We start from the raw sequence: 24,239 nt of genomic DNA, 5'->3' as shown, positions 1-24,239 counted from the left end.
AAGCCACTCATGGTGATTGACATTGAAGATTTCATACAGAGAGTATTCTGTGCCCCTGGCATTTCCTCTGAATCTTCTTTGAGTTGTTCAAGCTGAAGGAGCAGTGATTTATCATTAGATTGTGTTCAGGAGGTTTTGTTGAACTTGGTGGTTCTGAAGCCATGAGATCTGGAGTTAACATTGAGGACACCAAGAGCTAACCCTGCAGAGTGAACACCAGTGGACCAGTCAGTCCAGCCAGCAAGACAGGACGTATTCAGGGATTGACAAGGTGTTCACTTGTACTCTGCCTATAATGTATAATTCTGTGAGGATGACCTCATTCGTTTGAAGGAGAGCTCTCTCAACCTCAAGACCTGGGACACAACACCCCATGGTGTAATTGGATCATGGATTTCCTCACTTCCATACCACAATCAGTGAGGATTGGCAAGAACATCTCCTCCACAATCTCCTTCAGTACTGGAACATTACAGGGCTGTGTTCTTAGCCCCCTGCTCTACTCACTTTACACCTAATGGCTGTATGGCTTGGTACGACAATAACACCATCTAAAAATTTGGCAATGATACCATGGGAGTGGGTTGTATAAAGAAAGATGATAGGTAAACATACAGGAGGGAGATTGAAAACTTGGCTGGATGGTGCACCAACAACAACCTTGCACTCAGTGTCATCAAAACTAAGGAAGTGATTATTGACTTCAGGAAGGAAAAAACAGAGGTACACAATCTAGTGATCATTGGGGGATCAGGGGTCACTATCTCGGAGGATCTTTCCTGGACCACACACTACTGGCATCATAAAGAAAGAACATCAGCACCCTTAGGGGTTTGAGGAGGTTTAGTATGACATCAAAAATCTTGGCAAATTTCTACAGAGGTGTGGTGGCCAGCTGCATCACAGTCTGGTATAGAAACACCAATAACTCTGAGGATAAAGCCCTCCAAAAGGTAGTGGACACAGCCTAAGACCTCACACGTAAAATCCTCCCCACTATCGAGAACATCAGGGTTAGGGTTAGGGTTAGCAATCATCAAAGACCCACACCACCCAGCACAATCTCTGTTTTTGCTGTTACCATCAGGAAAGAAGTCCAGGTGCCAAAAGACGCACCACCAGGTTCAAGAACACCTGCTACCCCTCCACCATCAGACTCCTCAACAACAAACTCAATCAGGGGCTCATTTAAGGACTCTTGTGCATATTATTGACTTTTTAAAATTCTCTCTGTATTACACAGTATTATCAGTTTACAGTTCTTTACTTGTTTACATGTACACACGATGTACAGTTTATTTTTGCACTACCAATAACTGATAATTCAGCCTCGCCAACAATAAAGAAACTCAGGGTTGTATGTAACGTCACGTATGTACTCTTAACAATAAATCTGAAATTGAATGGATTTACTGCCAAAGCAAAACACATTCCACACATTAAGAATCATAAACTATGCACTTCATTTTTTTACAGACTATTTGTTTTGGAAGATACGCAAAGACAGCAATATTTAAAAGAACGTACCACTTATCATTCGTACGTTAATTGTGCATTCAAAATGTTTGCCTTCAATGAACACAAAGCAGCTGTACTTTCCAGAATCTGAGATCTTCACCTTTGGAATAGTTAATATAATTTCTCTTTCTGCTACCTGATGTTGAAATCCATCACATCGCTGTGAGGTGTTGGTTTTATAATAGCAAATTGTTTGAGATTCATGTTGCCAATATGCAATGACTTGACCTTTCAGATTTAATGGGTGGGAACACCTCAGTGATCCTGGTCTGCCAACGGTCAGATTCACTGTTGAATATTCATCACCTGTACAAAAATAGGTGCATTTTTTAAAAAAAAACACATTCAAACAGCAAGAACAATAGCATATTCCTTATGTTCATTGCCCAATAATAAAATCTAAAATTATGTAATAACAATCCTCCATAATTTTTTGTGTTCTGAAGATCAACTTCTATTAATTCTTGGTTTCTTTCCTTGCCATATATATGACATAATAAATGATTCCAATCTGTCAAAGAAAGATAGAAAAAAAAATTGGTAATGATTGAAATAAATCTAAAAATGTTGGTAAGATATTAATTTTAATCGAATTAATAGGGCCTCTCTAAAGTGATGGCCATCCAGAGAGCATTATTTTCGTCTGATTAAGTAAAACTACAAAGTTTTATTTAAAGAGGTTTTTTAAAATTCTTCCTAGATATTTCTGTTTGTCATATACATTGATGATTTGGATGTTGGGGTGGTAAATAGCGTGAGTAAATATGCAAGATGATACTAAAATAGGTGGAATTGTGGATAATGAAGAAGGTTTTCAAAGATTGCAGAGGGATTTGGACTGAAAGATGGCAGATGGAGTTTAATGTTGATAAGTGTGAAGTGCTTCATTTTGGTAAGAATAATCAAAACAGGATATACGTAGTAAATGGGAGGGCATTAAGGAATGCAGTGGAGCAGAAAGATCTAGGAATAATGGTGCATCGTTCCCTGAAGGTAGAATCTCATGTGGTGAAGAAGGCTTTTAGTATGGTGTCCTTTATAAATCAATGTATAGAAAACAGGAGTTGGGAAGTGATGTTGAGACTGTTCAAGGCATTGGTACAGACAAATTCAGAGTACTGTGTGCAGTTCTGGTTAGTGAAATATAGGATGGATATCAACAAGGAAGAGGGAGTGCAGGGAAGATTTAGAAAAATGTTACCTGAGCTTCAGCATTTAGATTACAAAGAAAGATTGAGCAAATTAGGTCTTTATTCTTTGGGGCATAGAAGGTTGAGGGGGGATTTGATTGTGGTCTTTAAGATTATGAGAGGGATAGATAAAGTTGATGAGGATAGGCTTTTTCCATTGAGAGTAGGAGAGATTGAAACAAGAGGTGATGAGTTAAGAGTTAAAGGGCAAAAGTTTAGAAGTAACATGATGGGGAACTTCTTTATTTAGAGAGTGGTAGCTGTGTGGAATGAGCTTCTGGGAGAAGTAGTGGAGCCAGGGTCAATTTTGTCAATTAAGGAAAAATTGGATAGGTATATGGATGGGAGGGGAATGGAGGATTATGGGCAGGGTGCAGGTTGGAGGGACTAGAGGAGAGTACTTAGTTCAGTGTGGATTAGAAGGGCCAAAATGGCCTGTTTCCATGCTGTAATTGTTAATGTTAATATATTAAATTGATCTTTCACTATTTTAAAAGGATAATAAGAATATAAAGTAAATGGGCCTTTTAGTGGTAATAGTTCACTCTCATCTCAAAACAGGTCTTAGCATTTTCTAGATTACTGGCTAGAAGAGGAATATTGCTTAAATGGGAAGAAGACTTTCCACCCACCCATAGAAAGGGCATAATATCCAGTAACCATTGTCTAAGTTTGGGGGAAAAAAAAATCAGACATGTGTAGTGAACTGGGATTCACTAGAAGTGTGCTGTACCAACAACTGGTTCTGCCTCCCCGCTCTTCTCCCAGGGGCTTGTATATCACCCTGGTTTCCTGCCTAAACCCAGAACCCCTCTGAAGCCTGTTCACAAACCCAACCTGTGTTATAAACTAATAAATGTTTTAGTTCTCCCTCCAGTCGAGTCTGAGTTTTATCTACATTACAACATGATGTTAGGAACATTAAGATTTCTTTTGATAAAACTTGGGACCTATTTTTAAATTACTTTCATAATTGGAATGGTCAAGGAGTGGGGATGCAATAAATAGGCGCGGTTCATCAGATTTCTGGAGGCCGTTGCTTGATTTCAAGTCTGCTTGTATACCAATTTCAACCTTGGGTGGTGGATGGTGTTAGATCTTTATAATCAATCTTTTATTTTCTTTTTCCTTTCCTTTTTTTAAACTATTCACTATATGTTTAGATTGGAATATGAGTCCATGTATTATTATTTATATTTAATTTATATGGACTTAATATATGGTTATATGACAAAACTCAATAAAAATTAATTTTAAAATTAAAAAAGACATTTAGTATTTGAAAATGTCCTTATTGACATTCATGTTTTGGTCTTACAAACTTAGGTATCTTGAAGAGAAATTAGAACTTTACAGAGCTATTATTAATCAGAGAAGAATGAGTGGAGATTTGATATAACGGGCTTAGATAGAGTAAATGCATGCAGACTTTTTCCAATGAGGTTAGGTGAGATAAAAATTAGAAGAGATAAGTTAAGAGTGAAAGGACAAAATTAAGGAGATATTCTTCACACAGAGAATGGCAGGAGTGTGGAATGAATTGCCAACTGAATTAGTAACTGCATGCTCAATTTTGACATTTAAGAAAAAAAAATTGTACAAGTACATGGAGAGAAGGGGTGTGGATGTATATAGATCCTGGTGCAGGTTCGCGGGACTTGGCAGATTCAGCACAGTCTAGAAGGGCCATAGGGCATCTTCCTGTGCTGTTGTGTTCCATGGTTCTCTTTAGATTCCTGGTCAGATTGTGGAGAAGATGGGTTATCTTCAAACTAAAGAGGTTGCATTTTAACATAAATTTTGTTAGTATGGTTTGGGACAATTGAAACAAGGATGTATCAAGGGCAGAGTATAGAAGCATGTGATCACCAGCAATCAGAGCAAATAAGCCCAAAACAGTGCAACTATTGTGTTTTGGCCATGTCATAAAGATTCTGCTGAGTTTATGTTGTGCCCTGCCAAACAAGAAATTGTACCAGGCCTCCCCGAACTGAATTACTGAAGTAGAGTTCTCTGAACATACATTACATCCAAATTCAGCCCAACTTTATCCCAGATAAAACATCTTGGGCCAAACACAACATTAAATTTTAATATAATTGATGTTTTCTTCATTTAAACAGATCGGTGACGAACACAGCTCTGTGTTTTAAATGCTAAATTGGCAAAGTGGAAACATGGAAAGAATTCTGCTCTCATAATTCAGCTCCTTTGATTTCCATTTTACATATTCTTTAAATATCTGATTATTCATCTGTCCCCACCTACGGCAAATTAAATAAAATGATTCCATGTGGGAAGATGAATCCTGTATTCATCATTTAAATAGAAAGAGTTTTTACTCTGAGGTTCTCTTTTGGAACCTGCTAAAATAGAAATGTTGTTTTGTTCCCTGTGGGGGAAACGCACATGTTTGTAGCGGCGAACTGACCCCGCTTGTCACACGTGGTCAGCGGGGCAGCCGCAGCAAAGATGGCATCGTGGGATCGTCGCTTCCGATCCAGACTGGAAGGGCGCGTGACGCAAGGGCCAGAACTCAAGGGGCGGGACCGGAGACTGGCTTAAAGGCTGCAACATGGAATTCAAAGTAAAGCAATTGTGGTACTCGAGCTCTCAGTCTTTTCACTGCGCTCGCGCACAACCCGCTGCACCTGTAGATTTTTTTTTCCTACCACCGAAAATCATTTCTTTTTTCACCTCATGAGTAAATGGCAGTAAAATTTAAACATCTTCCATTGAAATAACCCACGCAAACAATAAAATTAAATAGTTAGCCAATAAACTATTTTTGGAAATCAAGACATTAAAAAATAATGAAATCAACAGGAGCTAAAACTAATGGATTTGATACAGTGAGAAAACAAACTATGAAAAACTGCCTTGTCAACATATTCCTGCCTTTGTTTCAAAGCTAGCAAATGCTAAGACGTGTGCCAGTGATTTGAATCCCATGCTGTCTGTAAGGAGTTTGCACATTCTCCCCATGTCTGCGTGGGCTTCCTCTGGAGACTCCTGTTTTGTCCCACCCTTCAAAATGTACCGGGGTTATCAGCTGATTTGGGTGTTAATAAATTTAAATTCAAAAGCTTATGTGCATCTTACAGTGAAGAGCCAAGGACACCGATGACTGGTTAATTTGTTTTTGTGGTGTTGGTTGAGTGATTCAGATTTGAAATCCAGCATCACTTGCACGGAAGCATTATCTTGCATGACCGAGGAGGGGAATGCCAAACCTTAGTTGACTGTCAGGAACTGAATCAGCTGATGTTGCTCTGAGGAAATGCAAAAAATATTGCTGGTGTTTGTTCCTCATTTAACCATTTCTCTATCAATAAGAAAATTGCTGAATGTTGGACAAAATTATCAGAACATTGCAAATATATGTTGGATTTGTAATCTGCAAACTCTGAAATGAATACCCGCAACAGTTCATTCAACTCCAAACAGGAATACTTAGCAATCCAATTGGAGTTTTTGGTTGCATCAATTCAATACTTACTCTCGCTACTTCTTTTCATTACAAGTACGGAGATGACCACAAGGTTGATGATACCTGGTAACGCAGCCATGACTACAGGCCGTCAAGGAGAGCTGTTATAAATAAAGGAACAATACGTTTTTAAGAAGTTATTTCAAGGATTCTACTTGATATTCAGTAAACCCTGCGAGTTTGTGATATCAACCTATTTTGTTGTCAGTTGTCCCCAAAACTTTAACTGGCTACACAGGGGTTAAAACACCAGTTCTTATCCTTTCTGCTACCCCCAGGAGGATATCTGTGGTATTTACACAGAACTCAGGAGTATAGCTCAGTAAAATGCCCTTCAGCCCACATGACTGGGCCAAATATGATGCCCATTTAAATTAAAAATGGGCTGCCTGCACATGATACTCATCTTTCTGTGCCCTGCATCTTTGTGAGTCTATCTCAAAGCCTCTTAAATACTGCTATTGTATTTGCCAGCTTGTTCCAGACATCTAGCATTCTCTGTGGAAAGTAACTTGTCCCACACATCTCTTTTCACCAACACCCCCACCCCCTTCCCCTCCTTTATTTGAAGTGTGACAATTTTACCATTGGTGAGTCTGTCAATGCCATCAGTACCCCTCAGATTTCTTTCAGATCACCCTTCAGCCTCTGTGCTCCAGAGAAAGCAAGCTGTTTATCCAATCTCTCCTTACAATTCCCCACTGCTGTCAGATTCCTGAATAATCAATGAAACAAAGACTTTTCATGCACCACCACGATTATTTTTTTTTATATAGTAATGTGTTAAGATGGCTATAATATGAATGTTTACACTAAGACGCTGCTGCAAACACAGAATTTCATGACAATAAATACTGATTCTGAATTTCTAATCTGGGCAATATCCTGATAAAATTCTCCTGCTCCTTACATCAATTCTGCAAGGTGACCAGAATTGTGCACAGTATTCCAAATATAGCTTAATCAAAGCCTAATAGCAGAATATCCTTATTTTTATACTCCATGCCCGGTACTTTAAATTATCTCCCTGTCTACATGTATGGCCACTTTCAAGGAGCTTTTGAACCTGAATCTTGAGATCCCACTGCATTTAAAAGTGCTACCGTTAATTATATCTATCCCCTTTCCCTTTAATCTCCTAAAGTGCACAATAGTACATCATTGGCTCTTCTCCAGTCTTCTGGGATCTTGCATGTTGCTAGTGAGGATACAGAAATCCCCTTCTCAGTTCCAGCTATCTTCCCCCTCCCTACCTCTGGATCTATCCCAGCAGACTCTCAGGACCCATCCACTGTAACACTCTACAAAAGACCCAACACTTTATTTTTTGATCTCAAAATGTTGCAGCATAGTTGGATTCATTGCACTCGTATCGCTATCCCTCTCCTTGGTGAATATTAATGCAAAGTTATAATGGAGAAACTCACCCACTTCCTCTGCCTCCCAACAGATTTCTCATGATACTCTCACTGATAGGCATACAACTCCTCCACTTCTTACTTCTCCTTCATCTTTTCTAAAACAACAAACCAAGGATTTGTGGAATTGACAAGGACCTTCAGCCAATTAGAAGAAAGATGCTCATGCAAAGTTAGAAAGCACAAAGTTCTAAGTATATACAGCTCGAAAATGTAAGAACCAAATGACTGTAAAATGCATATGATGAAATTATATAGAACAGAAAAGGGAGTCCTTTTGGCTCCCTTCACTGATGCAAATGGTGATGCTCATCTGTGCTCATCCTTACCTGCCCGCAATAGGCCTTAATGCCTCTCCCATCCAAATATCTGTTCAAGTGCCTTGTGCTTTCACCACCTCCTCTTGAGGACCACAGTCAAATGTGAAAACTCTGCCCTCAGATCTCCTTTCAATTTCTCCACTCTCATCTAAAACCTGTGTCATCCCATTCCCTGGGAAATGGACTATCAATTCATTCTGCCTATCTTTGGCTTGGCTTCGCGGACGAAGATTTATGGAGGGGGTAAAAAGTCCACGTCAGCTGCAGGCTCGTTTGTGGCTGACAAGTCCGATGCGGGACAGGCAGACACGATTGCAGCGGTTGCAAGGGAAAATTGGTTGGTTGGGGTTGGGTGTTGGGTTTTTCCTCCTTTGCCTTTTGTCAGTGAGGTGGGCTCTGCGGTCTTCTTCAAAGGAGGTTGCTGCCCGCCAAACTGTGAGGCGCCAAGATGCACGGTTTGAGGCGTTATCAGCCCACTGGCGGTGGTCAATGTGGCAGGCACCAAGAGATTTCTTTAGGCAGTCCTTGTACCTTTTCTTTGGTGCACCTCTGTCACGGTGGCCAGTGGAGAGCTCGCCATATAACACGATCTTGGGAAGGTGATGGTCCTCCATTCTGGAGACGTGACCCACCCAGCGCAGCTGGATCTTCAGCAGCGTGGACTCGATGCTGTCGACCTCTGCCATCTCGAGTACTTCGACGTTAGGGGTGTAAGCGCGACAATGGATGTTGAGGATGGAGCGGAGACAACGCTGGTGGAAGCATTCTAGGAGCCGTAGGTGGTGCCGGTAGAGGACCCATGATTCGGAGCCGAACAGGAGTGTGGGTATGACAACGGCTCTGTATACGCTTATCTTTGTGAGGTTTTTCAGTTGGTTGTTTTTCCAGACTCTTTTGTGTAGTCTTCCAAAGGCGCTATTTGCCTTGGCGAGTCTGTTGTCTATCTCATTGTCGATCCTTGCATCTGATGAAATGGTGCAGCCGAGATAGGTAAACTGGTTGACCGTTTTGAGTTTTGTGTGCCCGATGGAGATGTGGGGGGGATGGTAGTCATGGTGGGGAGCTGGCTGATGGAGGACCTCAGTTTTCTTCAGGCTGACTTCCAGGCCAAACATTTTGGCAGTTTCCGCAAAGCAGGACGTCAAGCGCTGAAGAGCTGGCTCTGAATGGGCAACTAAAGCGGCATCATCTGCAAAGAGTAGTTCACGGACAAGTATAGACATTCTGCCTATATTCCAGTGTCCCCCAAAGTTCCTCAACATGATTATCCAACTGCATGAAAACCAACAAGGTCGGGTCAGATACAGCAATGAGCTCTCTGAACCCTTCTCCATTAACAATGGCGTGAAGCAAGGCTGTGTTCTCGCACCAACCCTCTTTTCAATCTTCTTCAGCATGATGCTGAACCAAGCCATGAAAGACCCCAACAATGAAGACACTGTTTACATCCGGTACCGCACGGATGGCAGTCTCTTCAATCTGAGGCGCCTGCAAGCTCACACCAAGACACAAGAGAAACTTGTCCGTGAACTACTCTTTGCAGACGATGCCGCTTTAGTTGCCCATTCAGAGCCAGCTCTTCAGCGCTTGACGTCCTGCTTTGCGGAAACTGCCAAAATGTTTGGCCTGGAAGTCAGCCTGAAGAAAACTGAGGTCCTCCATCAGCCAGCTCCCCACCATGATTACCAGCACCCCCACATCTCCATCGGGCACACAAAACTCAAAACGGTCAACCAGTTTACCTATCTCGGCTGCACCATTTCATCAGATGCAAGGATCGACAATGAGATAGACAACAGACTCGCCAAGGCAAATAGCGCCTTTGGAAGACTACACAAAAGAGTCTGGAAAAACAACCAACTGAAAAACCTCACAAAGATAAGCGTATACAGAGCCATTGTCATACCCACACTCCTGTTCGGCTCCGAATCATGGGTCCTCTACCGGCACCACCTACGGCTCCTAGAACGCTTCCACCAGCGTTGTCCCCGCTCCATCCTCAACATCCATTGGAGCGCTTACATCCCTAACGTCGAAGTACTCGAGATGGCAGAGGTCGACAGCATCGAGTTCACGCTGCTGAAGATCCAGCTGCGCTGGATGGGTCACGTCTCCAGAATGGAGGACCATCGCCTTCCCAAGATCATGTTATATGGCGAGCTCTCCACTGGCCACCGTGACAGAGGTGCACCAAAGAAAAGGTACAAGGACTGCCTAAAGAAATCTCTTGGTGCCTGCCACATTGACCACCGCCAGTGGGCTGATAACGCCTCAAACCGTGCATCTTGGCGCCTCACAGTTTGGCGGGCAGCAACCTCCTTTGAAGAAGACCGCAGAGCCCACCTCACTGACAAAAGCAAAGGAGGAAAAACCCAACACCCAACCCCAACCAACCAATTTTCCCCTGCAACCGCTGCAATCGTGTCTGCCTGTCCCGCATCGGACTTGTCAGCCACAAACGAGCCTGCAGCTGACGTGGACTTTTTACCCCCTCCATAAATCTTCGTCCGCGAAGATTCCAGTGAGAATAAACCCAGTGTACCAAATCTCTTCTTAAGTCCTCCATTTAAAACAACATAGAACAATATAGTGCAGTACAGGCCCTTCGGCCACTGATGCTGTCTTATAAATTGCTATCAAAAAAAGTAAACCCTTTCTACCTCATAACCCTGTTTTTCTTTCATCCATGTGCCTAAGAGTCTCTTAAATGCCCCTAATGTTTCAGCCTCTGCCACCACCCCTAGCAAGACATTCTAGCCACCCACAACTCTGTAAAAAAACTTACCCCTGATGTCTCCCCTAAATTTTCTTCCCTCCGTTTATCTATAGGAGATAGATATAGAAGATATCTCCTTGTGCTTGCTATTCCTGCCCTGGGCCACTGACTGTCTACCTGACCTATGCCTCTCAGAAACTTGTAGACACCTATTAAGCCTTCTCTCATCATTCTTCACTGCAAAGAGAAAAGTCTCAGCTCTGCTAACCTTGCCTCATTTTCCAGTCCAGGTAACAATCTGGTAAGTCTCCTCTGCACCCTCTCCATAGCTTCCACATCCTTCCTATTATGAGGTGACCAGATCTGAACACAAAAGTATGGTCTTACCAGAGATGTAATCTCTCAACTCTTCAACTCAGTCCCCCTATGAATGAAGCCCAGCATCCCATAGGTTTCCTTAACCATCCTATTAACCTGAGAGGCAACTTGAGAGATGTATGGATTTAGACCCCAAGGTCTCTCTGTTCCTCCACACTATTCAATATCCGACCATTATTACTGCACTGAGCCTTCTGATATGACCTTCCAAAATGGATCACCTCAATCTGGATTGAACTCTTAACTGCCACTTTTCAGCCCAACTCTGCGTTCTGTCAATATCCTTTTGTAACCTATGACACCTTCATCTCCATCCACAACTCCTCCAACCTTTGTATCATCCGCAAACTTACTGGACATGGAAACAGGAAGGTGAAGGCAGGGTCATCTTGACCCTCGTTTTACTAAAATTTGCTTAGAATGTATCTTCCCCAACCTCCTCCCTTGGAATGAGTTGAGTTTGAAGTTGGAGTGGGAAAGGAGTGTGGAATTGGTCACTGGGAGCTCTCTGCTTTTGCATCAGAGTGAAGGTGCTCAATGAAATTATCTCCCAGTCTATCTGATGTAGAGAAGAATATTTCTTTCTGCCTGAAAAAACTATCATATTCTCTGAGTAATATCCAATTTTGCTGTCATCACCATCTTTAATACTATTCCTAATGTTTGGGTATAATGCAGTTAATTCACAATTGATGCTACAATACTTTTCTGATGCTGGGTATAGTGTTTTAGAAATGTCACTATAGGAATGCTGATTGACAATCAGATTTTTAAAACACTGTTTAAAGAAACTATATCCTGCAAACTTAATTATCTGAGGTTTTTTAAAAATTTCAGAGTTATGGGTGCATTGTCAGGGTTGCTGGTGAAGCCTAGTACACCAGGGACATTTACAAGACTCTTAGATAGGCACATGAATGTAGAGGGTTATGAGGTAGGGAGGGTTTATTGTTGTGGAGTAGGTTCACATGGGTGGGCACAATGTCATGGGCCAAAGGGTCTGTATACTGTGTTGTAACATTCTAAGTTTCATCAAAAATAAAAGTGCTTGGACACTGAAGTAGTGGGTGAAATCAAATTACATACAAGCTGAACGACCCATCTCAATTTTGTGCACGAACCAATGAATCAAGGTAAGGATATTATTGAGGTGTTCTTGGTTCATGAAAATCAATATAACATTTTTAAGTGTTGCAAGCATTCCTCAACCTGCCTCATGTTTAAATCCATATAATCATTTCTCCCATTTACGTTTGTACATTAAGGGATACATCACACCGGATCTTCTAGCTCAGCCTGACTTCATCCCCACTCCAAAGGGAGTCTGAGCCAGTGCCACTATTACTTGACTGCACCGGACCTCGAAGTCACATTCACCACTCCCCTCAACCCAACTAAGATAAATGAAACATGGCCAACACACACTCTATCAAGCAGTCATTGATCTCCTTGTACTCCAATAATTTCCTCCTGGAATCTTGGAGTGCTTTCTCCCTTGGATCCCCCATGTTGTTGCCTGGGAACCAAGCAGTGCCTGGGCAAGGCAAGGGGCCGCATTGCCAATTAACGTGTTTGGAACCGGATCTAGACCTTCGGGGATGAAGCCACTTGGAGCTGGAGGTAGTGATGGGGAATTTTTTTCAACTTGACTTAAGTGCAATTTGGGCAAAGAGAAAAACATGGAAATCTTGCAAAAACGTGTAAAATAGATTTTAAAAATGCAGAAACGTGGAAAATTCACATGCCCGCTAAACGAGTCTCTCAGGGGGACCTTGCCAAATGCCTTACTAATATCCATTAAAGACCACATCTACTGCCTTACCCTCATCAATTTCTTTTGTTATCGCCTCCAAAACTCAATAAAGCTCCTGAGGCATGACCTTCTCTTTTGAAGCCATGCTATCTTTGAGTAGACTGTAAATGCTCATAAATCCTATCCCTTAAGAATCTTCTCTAATGGTTCGCACACCACTGATGCAAGACTCACTGCTCTATAATTCCCAGGATTCTCCCTATTAATTTGTTTTAAATAAGGGGCCACATTTGCCATTCTTCAAACCTCCAGCACTTCCCCTGTGATCAAGGAGGACTCAAAGATTATAGCCAATGCTCCATCTATCTCTTTCCTCCCTTCCCAAAGCAACCTGAGGTATATCATGTCCAGCCTCAGGGACTTATCTATCTTAATGTTTTGAAGAACATCCAATATTTCCTCTTCTTTTATCTCAAAATAGTTCAGCACACAAGCCTGTTATTTTACGACCTCACCCCTGTTCAAGGTAATTTTCTCTGGTAGATACTGAAGCAAAGTATCATTTAAGACCTCCCCAACCTCCAGGCACATGTTGTCTCCTTTATTGTTTTGCAGTTCCACCTTCATTCTCGTCATCCTTCCATTCTTCACACATGCTTAGAACACCCTGGGGGTTCTCTTTAATCTGACATGCTAAGGCCTTCTCATGCCCCCTTCGAACTATCCCAAGTTCTTTCTTCATTTCCTTCCTGGTTACCATACAATTCTTATGAGCCCTTCCAGCTTCCTGCTTCCTAAATCTCCCATATCATTTCTGTATTTTGCTGACCTGAACTGTGCACAATGTATTGTGCGGTCTGGCCTAGATTTTAGTGTTGCAACTCCTATTCAATGCCTCAGCCTGTGAAAGCAGGCCTATAAAATGCCTTCTTCGCTACCCTGTCTATGTCACCACTTCCTGGGAGGTGTGATCTTTCACCATATAATCAGGCCACTAACATTAGCAGAGTCTAAAAAGAGCTAACTTTAAAAAAAAACTAAAGTAACCAAATAAAAAATACAGGTTCCAAGGCTGGAAAATTTGTTTTGCAGAAATTATCACTGATCAAGTTGTTAAAACTACCTTCTTCCAGAATGCATCAGTCATGTCCTTCAGTAAGTCCTTGTTGTTGCACAAGCCCTGATGGATAAGGGTAGATCTGAATCTTGATGTTCAGTTGGAAGATCCAATCTGCCTCTCACTATAACTAGCGGATACTAGCAGGCTTATCTTTATTACTGTATCAACATGTTCAAATATTTTAACCTTCCAAAAAAAAGATACAACTTCTGTTCATGTGTAGAATCAAGTTAAAACTGATCAACCTGAAGTGCAGGTTAAATGCCAACATTTAAATGTGCGTTGGGCTCACATTTGCAGTTAATTTCAGACGATTTTTTGTCACATTTGCACCATGTCTTGGCCTATGGAAATAAACTGTCAAATGTCCATGATGTATATATAATATGGGAGGAGTTATATTAAATTATTTTTGTTATTTTTAAAGCTGCCGCAAATGCAATATTGATTCAATTAAATAAACATTGCCATAATTTAGCGACTGACCATCAAGTTCCTTCTGCCATTGACAAGGATCTCACTCAATCAATTCTTCCAAGTTCTATAGCTATTTTGCTCTCACTTTGATACCTGGATGTCACAAAATATCAAGACCCTTACGGGGAAAATAGGTGGCCAAATCTTTGGAAATGTATAGAGTCTGTGTGGACAGTTTCCTGAGATGGTGGAAGGCATCAGTAAGTAAACTCTCCTCTGTTATTTAAATTTTGCTTCTCTAAGTTATTAAGAAGCCTCCCATGTAACATAACATCAAATAACCCTGAATGAAGCTATCTGTTATGGCTCTAACAAAGCAACTAATACCATTTTGAGTATGAAACCTCCCAATCCAACCAGGTCTGGTCACAGTAGAATCCAAAAACAGAAATATATTTAATACCCCTGTGTCAGAATATGTTGTTTTATATTGTATATAGATAATATTTTGGGAGATAAAGTGTGGCAGGTTTTTTTTTAAGTGTAAGTTACATACAAACATTTCAGAGCTGATCTCATTTAAAATACTGGAGCTTTGCCAGACTGGTCGGCTCTGAAGGCCTTTGCAAAAGCTTTGGGGAGTGCGCAAGGAACTTCATTAATGGATTGTTGGTTTGAAAAGCAACAGATGAAAGAACTCAGATTAGATCCGGAGTTGTAGGCTGACTGGAGTGCAGCTTGCTGTTCTCTGAGGGCCATGTGGTTTTAGCAAGCAGAGGGAGGAAAAATAACCCTATTTTGCAGACAGGTTGTGAGCCTGGTCAAAGCCATTGTGGTCCATACAAGAGGAGAGGACTGGCTGCCTAATGTTTCACTTGAAATAAGTGAAACAAAAAGGAACTCTGTGGTGATCTGAGATCATCATCTGGAGAACCCTGATGGGGCAAGTTTCTTTGGCAAGGTACTGATGTGGCTAATTAAACCAGGAACAACAAATCTCTCTCTGAAAACCAACAAGAACCTTCCTGAGCAGTAACCAATTTACCTTTCAAACACCAAAGCCTGGTGAAATTCATAAATGTTAAATTTTGTGCACAGTATAAGAATTGCCTGCAACCAGTGAACTTGGAGGAATGGTAAGTGAGATTGGACTGTGAAACAAGAACTTTTCTGAACTTACACACACACACTACATACACGTGTGCTTAGAATTAGATGGGGGTTAAGTTAGGTTAGTTAAGTCAATAGTAATAAGTTAAAGTTTGATCCTGTTTTAATGTTTAAAGATAATTAAAAGCACTTATGGCAATAATTGAGAAAGCTCACTGCTTTCTTAAAGATAGTCAGGGCTGGAAAGTAAATGTCGGCCGTCACAATAGCACTTGCATTCCTTGAATAAAAAAAAGCAACAAAAATCAGACAAAAGATTCCTGAAGTTAACTCCATGCACATTACTAGATGCCTAGCTGTGCTAGGCGACAAAATAATATGAATCTGTTAGGATAAAAGGTGACCAGATCTGGATCAAATTTCAGAATTAAAGTTCAATTCCATAGCTTGTGTAAAATAAAACTGAGATGAGAATAATAGAGCAGAATAAAGAGAGAAACAACCCATAATCCTGTTCAACAGACAAGCAAGCATCAAGTTCAATTTTGAAAGAATAAACATGGTATTTGATTATTTGTGAAAAAAAAAGTTTAATTTGGGGATTATCTTAAACGATAACATTTCCATCCAGCAACTAGAAGTTAAGCCTGCAAAGTACAAAGTTCACAGAACATGAGAGCACGTAGATAAGGCAGTGAAGATGCAAATGGAATACTAGCCTTCATTAGCCAAGGTACACACATAGGAGCAGGAAGTTATGGTGTGCAACTTGATATCCTTTGACTTGGCTACAATTTGAATACGTGGGCAATTCTGGTCACAACACTGTAGGAAGGATGCAACTGGACTGAGGAGGGTGTAGATGAGATTCACCAGGATATTTCATGGGATGGACCATTTCCTTTGAGAATGGGTAGATTTATCTTTCTTGGAGCAGAGGATGCTACAGAGGAACCTTATTGAAATAGGAAAAATTCTGAAAGACACAAACAGGGCAAACATTGGGGAAATGTTTAACCTAAGAGCAACTGGTATAAAAAATAATCACAAATGTTGAGTAAGGCAGAAGAGGTTTGGGGAGAATAAGAGGTAAAACACAAAGGTCTGATATTTAACGCCTGAGAAGTTAAGGAAATATGAGTTTATTTCTTCTTATTTATGTTTCAGATGTCATAACCAAGTTGGCTCTTTTTTGCATTCTACTTTGTTATGTGAGATAGTGAAACCTTTTTGAAATAGAATTAAGGAATTTTTAGAAGGTCTATTTACATTTAAAATTTCACTTGACCCTCTGGTATTTTTATTGGGTTATATTAAAAAATTGAGTTTGGAATTAAAATTGGATAAGTTTCAAATTGCTTTTTTGAGTCTGGAATTAGCTGTGGCAAGAAAATGTTTGGCAATCACTTGGAAAAATGAGACTGATTTAAGTATTCATGGCTGGCATTTGGAAATGAGGTCTTGTATTCCATTGTCTAATTTATGATTCCTTTTTTGTTAAGGTTTGGAGCCCGTATATGAGATATATGGGTTTGAATTTGTAATCGTTTTTTTCTTCCCACGGGTGTTAGGGTTGCACCAAACCATGGCAATAATTGATAATTGTTATGTGAGTTGATCTCCTCTTCTATTCTTTCTTTTAATTTTGGGGTAGTTTAGAGGGGCATTGGGGTGGGGGATTTATAGGGGATAAACATCTATTTGTATTTTGACTCTGTACGATTTATTTTGAGCAATATTTTTTTTAAAAAACACAACTGTCTTCAGACACAGTGGCTGAAGTTAAAAAGAATGCTGGAGAAACTCAACAGGTCAAACAGTGCACTTTATATAGCAAAGATAAAGATACCTAACTGACATTTCAGTGAAGGGCTCAAACCCAAAATGTTGGTTATGTATCTATATTCTTGCTAAATGGAGATTAAGAGGAGCAACGTTTCAGCGTAGAGGGTGGTTGCCATCTGGAAACTGCTGCCTGAGTAGATGGTAAAAGTGAATACTCTCACAACAATAAAGAGAAATCTAGATGTGTATCTGAATTGCAAATGTTTGAAGACTATAGATGGGTAACTGATGTCCGACAGAGATACAGTAGGCTGAACATCCTATTTCAGTGTGGTTTGACTCAATGGATTTGGATAACCACTTGACAGAACCTTCAAGGGTAATCCCTAATCATTTTCATCGTGTATTCCACTGCAAGCCTCAAGGGGGCAAAGAAGATTACGGGGATATTGGTAGGAATTGCACACCTGAGCTACAGGAAGCAGATGAGCAGGGGAGGGCTTTATTCCTTGGAATGCAGGGTGATCTCATAGAGATGTACAAAATTATCAGAGGAATAAATTGGGTGAACACTGACTCCTTTTCCCAGAGAAGGGGAAATCAAGAACCAGAGGACATGGCTTTAAGTTGGGGGGTGGGGGTGGAGAGATTTAACAGGAAACTGATGGATAAGTTTTTTTTTTAAACAAAAGGGTTGTGGATGTATAGAACAAGTAGCTGGAGGAGGTAGTTGAGGCAGGTACTGTTGCAAAGTTTCAGAAACATTTTGACAGACACATAGATAGGATGGATTTACTCCAGTGGTTCTCAACCTTTTTTTTTTTAAATTCCACTCACATACCACCTTAAATAATCCCATACTAACCATATGGCATCCTATGGGATTACTTAAGGTGGTTCCTAAGTGGAGAAAAAGGTTGAGAATATGAAAAAAAATCTCATGAATTATATACTATTCATTGTGTATTAATTAATCCTTCACTATGTAACAATTTACCATATACTTCATTATACTTACTGCACTACACACACTATGTAACAATTTACAAAGTAACAATTTACTAACACTATTACAAAAGTAACAATTCAGTATGTATTTACTACACAAGGTCGCAGCGAATGAGTCAAAGATTAGGTGACAGGTGATGATGAAACACGGTTCAAAACAAGATTAGATAAATGGGTGGAAAAAAATTGTGGTGAGACAAGGGATGTCATGCTGCTGAGATACGTGGTTATGAATGATTAATTGCAGATATGTAATGAAGTCAGGAATAGAATATTAAAAGAGGCTATGTACTGTGATCAGGGGGACAATCAGTGACTAGCTCTCTGGCAGCCACAGCTTTTGTTTGCAAATAAAAGTTTGCAAATCTTCTGCGTCTCCTGGTCATTCTTGACGTTCGACAAACCATGACAAGAACCACTGGTTTAGACAGATGTGGGCTGAACACAGGCAGGAGAGGGACTAGTGTGGGTGGTCATTTTGTTCAGCACAGGCAGGTTGAGCTGAAGGTCCTGTTTCCATGTAACATGACTCAATGACCTTTACTTCCTTTGTTGATCCAACTCCTCCAACAGTATTTCAGATTTAATCTATTTTAACCCAGTCACAACTCCATCAGATAGACCTTTACGACCCTCCCTTGGTCAACACAACCACCAATTTTTCCTCATCTCCATTCTACCACAATCTGTCACTTTCACTACCTCTTGGAAGTTAAAATCAACCTTTCTCAGGTTCAATGAAAAGCCATCGATACAAAATATTACCTTTGCTTCTCTCTCCCCCCCTCCCCTGATACTGTCCGACCTGCTGAATATTTTAAGAATGACCTGTTTTTATTTTCGACATTCCCCTGACAATATTTCCAAATCCACAAGCACTACAAAACTCACTTTCAAATACTTCTCTTGACCAAACTGTAACTAATTTAGTTTTAGTTTTAGGAAGTCGGAGTTAGGTTTCACTTTCACTATTGTTGATTATTTTCAGGAATTAGACAAATGCAGGGTTGATTTTGAGTTGTTAGCATTTATGGATAATCTCTCACCCCTTGCTGTTTTGCTAAATTTGACAAATATGTAGAAAATAATATCAAAGTGCAGAGATGAGTTGGGAGAGGGACTGCGGTACAACATGTATCTGGGAACTTAAATCCAGGGTAGCTGCCAAAATGGATATTGAACCCTGGCTGTAGTGAAACAGAAAATACTGCAGTCATATCTTGTTGAAGGGCTCAGGCCTGAAAATTTGGTTATGTATCTTTATAAAGTACAGTATTTGACCCGTTGAGTTCTCCAGCATTGTGTTTTTAATTCCATTACCTATTATGCAACTCATAGACTCAATGTGTGGAAAGCCAGACACAGTTGAGAGATCTACATGCTCTTAATGGTAAGGATTCTTCAGCTAAGTGGCTCAAATTATCACAGTTCTGATCTTAGTTCACAATCCTGGAGGAAAAAAAAACATTGAAAGGTTAAGGTATGAAACTGATGTGTGAGGTGCCATGGAAGTCTGGTTAGCTTTAGAAAAAGGTAACAAATGCACTTCATCCTCAGGCAAGACAGTGATCCCAAACATGCCACAAAGGAATTTTTCAAAGCTAAAAACTGGCAAATTCTTGAATGGTCGAGTTGGTCATCCAACTTAAATGCAATCGAGCATGCATTTCAAATGCTGAAGAGAAAAATTACGGGGACAACCCCCCAAAACATGCAGGAGCTGAAGATGGCTGCTGTAGAGGCCTTGCAAGCATCCAGAGAAGATGCTCAGCACGTTGTGATGTCTATGAATATAGACTTCAAACGGTCATTACACGCAAGGGACATGAAACAAAGCACTAAATAGAACTCCAGAGTAATGTCCCAAATATTATGGTGTCTGAAATGAGGGAACTAGACATAAAAAGTGCTGTAATTTCAACATGCTCAAACCAAAATGTTCACAAGTAATCTTGAATAAAATTTGGAATGTGCCCTTACATGTTGATTACGGAGGGAGGGGGGGACGGAAGAAGGGGGGAGACTCTTTCTTTGGCTTGGCTTCGCGGACGAAGATTTATGGAGGGGGTAAAAAGTCCACGTCAGCTGCAGGCTCTTTTGTGGCTGACCAGTCCGATGCGGGACAGGCAGACACGATTGCAGCGGTTGCAAGGGAAAATTGGTTGGTTGGGGTTGGGTGTTGGGTTTTTCCTCCTTTGCCTTTTGTCAGTGAGGTGGGCTCTGTGGTCTTCTTCAAAGGAGGCTGCTGCCCGCCAAACTGTGAGGCGCCAAGATGCACGGTTTGAGGCGTTATCAGCCCACTGGCGGTGGTCAATGTGGCAGGCACCAAGAGATTTCTTTAGGCAGTCCTTGTACCTTTTCTTTGGTGCACCTCTGTCACGGTGGCCAGTGGAGAGCTCGCCATATAATACGATCTTGGGAAGGCGATGGTCCTCCATTCTGGAGACGTGACCCATCCAGGAAGAAGGGGGGAGACTATGTACATGACAATAAAGGGATCTTAAAAGCATTGAGACACAAGCACATTTGGTAAAGGACTTAAGGTGTTCATTGACACCCATCTTACTCAAGAAGGACTGCTTTGATCGGGTATGAAATGCAAGAAGCAATTAAAGTGAATTATGGGACCCTGGCAGATCATTATATCCTCTCCAGCCATAAGCAAAATCCTAGAGAATATATATTTATATATATATATATAAAAATATAAATATAAATATATATATATAATATATATACCGCAGAGCCCACCTCACTGACAAAAGGCAAAGGAGGAAAAACCCAACACCCAACCCCAACCAACCAATTTTCCCTTGCAACCGCTGCAATCGTGTCTGCCTGTCCCGCATCGGACTGGTCAGCCACAAACGAGCCTGCAGCTGACGTGGACTTTTTACCCCCTCCATAAATCTTCGTCCGCGAAGCCAAGCCAAAGAAGAAAGAAGAAGAAGATATATATATATATATATATAAATATAAATATATATATATAATATATATATTTTTTATATATATATATATCTATATATATATATATATATATATATATAAAAATATAAATATAAATATAAATAGCCATGGACCTAGCTCAAGTAAATTTATGCCAAATGTTAATGTCGCAAAATAATTGATGTGTTTAAAGGAAGGAAGTTTCAAGTACAGTTCGGCTGTTTATTAAATGTTGAAAGACACACAGAATGGAAAACAAAAAGTTATGTTTATCACATGCACTAAGCTGTCAAACTATGTGAAATACTCGATGGCAAAAAAAAACGTGAGAAGTTAAAAACAGCTCGTTGATCAAGATTAACTGCCTACAAACAGATGGGAATCTGTTTGGGGAGAATGACAAATCAGAAGGAATCTTAGAACAGCTCAAGAGGAAACTTCCAGTTGTATATAATTGAAAATGAAAATATAGGCACAGGATATGAAAGCTGGGAAATCAAGGCAAATGTTTATGAAATACTGGTCTGGCCTCAGCTGCAGCGCTGTGTTTCAATCTAGTCACCACATTATCAGAAGGACATGAAGGTATTAGAGAGGGTCCCGAAAAAGTTGATGAGAATGTTTCCAGGGATGTGGGGCAGCAATTACAAGGACAAATTGAGAGGCTCTGGCTGTTTTTAATCATATGGCAAAGGATCTTGTGAGTATGGACAGTGGGAGCTGTTCCCTTCCCCCTGAATGGGGTGAAAGACCAAAGGTCACAGGTATAAACAATTAAGGGTAAGCAAGTCAAAGTTTCTTTCCACAGTGAGGTATTGGAATGTGGAATACACTTTAAATGCATTTGTGGGTGGGTGTGTGGGCACATGCAAGGGTGGAAAGAGATGATTCACTGGAATTCAAAAGAAATTGGATAAGCATTTTACAAGGAAGAATTTGCAAGGCTTCAAAAAGTGACTAATTTCATTAAGAACAGCAACAAAAGATGTTCAGAGCATGTGTTTGGGAGTCTTAATCACCATCTGTTTCTATCCCCTTGATTATCTGCTGTCATGTAGACATTTAGAATCGATTTGGAAATGTTCCCAATGGTGAAATTCTTTCAAGCTTTTAGAGGATAACTGGTCTTCATTGCTAGCTCTCTGACAAAGTGCTGCAATGCTTTTTACTTTTAGAAAAAATGAAATAAATCCACAAATTACTGAAGAATTGCATGGATTTTCAACTTGGCGATGCGTCAAGGTGAGACCCTTTTGGGTTGAGTTAGGGGACATTTCAGAAAAAAATTTTCAAGGGTGGTATATCCACAGGATCAAGCGCTGTTTCTTTTCAGGGATATTATGAACACGAGTCTGAGTGTCCAAGCACCTAATTCAATTCGTAAAAAATTGCCTTGGCGGTGGCCAGGAAATGCATAACGGTTACCTGGAAGTCTGAATCCCAGAACAATGGAACACAGAGATGCAGAGCTGTGTTCCCCTATAGAAAATTACTTACAACTTCAGAAGGAGATGCAGCACATTTGTAAAGGTGTGACAGCCATACTTACGATACGCTCCATCCGCAACAAAAGCGACCTCCCCGTAGATAACCATTTCAATTCTGAGTCACACTCTCAAGTTCACATGTCTGTCCATGGCCTTTCACACTACCCCAATCTGACCACCCACAGATTGGAGGAACACCACCTCATTTTTTTTTGTCTGGGCACTCTCCAACCCCAGGGCATGAACATTGAGCTCATTGCATTCCACCCACCCTCCACCTATCATCTCCTATCCTCACCCCCCCCCCTTTCATTCAGACATCTCTCATGTTCTCCCACACCTTGATGATGTATCTCTACCTTTGCTACATTAGGCACTTGTTTGACCTGCTGAGTTTCTCCAGAATTTGTGGGGGTTTTTTCACTTGACCAGGTATCAATAGAATCCTGTGTTTTACCATTTGAAATGCAAGTGTGATTAACCTTCCTAAGGCCTTTCTCAAAAGGAAAGAGTGGACAATAGGCTAAAACCAGAAATGTTGAGAATGTGGAAATAATTTGGAGGCCTGGCCAGCGTCTTTCTCCTCCCCTTCCCCTTTTTATTTTTATGCACTTATTACTCTTAATAATTGATATATTTGTCTTTGTTTGGAGTGGGAGAGAGGGTGAAGAAAAGGGGTAAGGGAAGGAGTAAAAAAAATGGACGATAAAGAAAGATCTGTAAAAGGGGAAGTTGAATCCCCTATCATGTATGTAAAGTAAGAGCCTGTAAAATTATAAATAGTTTTTTTTTTCAAGTTGCATGGACTTAACTACCCAGTTATAATAGACAGAAATCTAACTGGACCAACTAGTCACCCTTCCAATGAAACTTGCTTGGATGGAGCCCTCAGAGGAGACGGTCTCAGAGCCCTGCTGGCTGCTGACCACCAGGGCAGAGTTAATCCACTCACTGATGGCAAGTTAGTTATAGACCTGTTGTGGCCTTCCAGAAACTTCTCTTGGGTTGACCAATTGGAGGCATGGTAGAAGGACCACTGCTATTCTTTTAAAAGCATTACGAGTTTAGGGAGAAGCTTTGAATGCAATCCTCTAAGAGCAGGAGACCAAGAATCCATTCAGTCTACCTCGGAGTGGGAATGAGACTATTGTTAAATATTCAATCGTTAATCAAGGGAACTGCCTTTGATTATCAACACCCATTCTTGCCACCGTATCACTGATCTGAGCTCATGTGTGTCCCAGCTAATTTTGTGGATGTATTTTCGATATTTTGATCAACCTTCCCATGATTCTCAGCTCTTTCTTCTGACCATTGCTTGGCCATAATGTGTTCTGAGAATGAATACCCCCAAGTGATACAACACACAAGGACAGTTGTACAAAAAAAAAGACAAGAATCACAAAAAGAGATTGTGCATATATCTTTTTTTAGAACAGGCCAAGAGATGATGCTGTCAAAATTTGATGTTTATTACTATTTGCAAAGCTGGTGTTACTTTCGTGACAATGCAACGCCTCAGTAGGACTTCAATTCCTTGATCTTTAACTAACCATAAGTAGAGCTTTCCGCTCTGTGAA

The sequence above is a fragment of the Narcine bancroftii genome, chromosome 8, assembly GCF_036971445.1.
Source record: "Narcine bancroftii isolate sNarBan1 chromosome 8, sNarBan1.hap1, whole genome shotgun sequence".
In the NCBI taxonomy this organism is placed as follows: Eukaryota; Metazoa; Chordata; class Chondrichthyes; order Torpediniformes; family Narcinidae; genus Narcine; species Narcine bancroftii.
The sequence above is the reverse complement of the archived record's forward strand: the minus strand, read 5'-3'. Positions refer to the sequence as shown.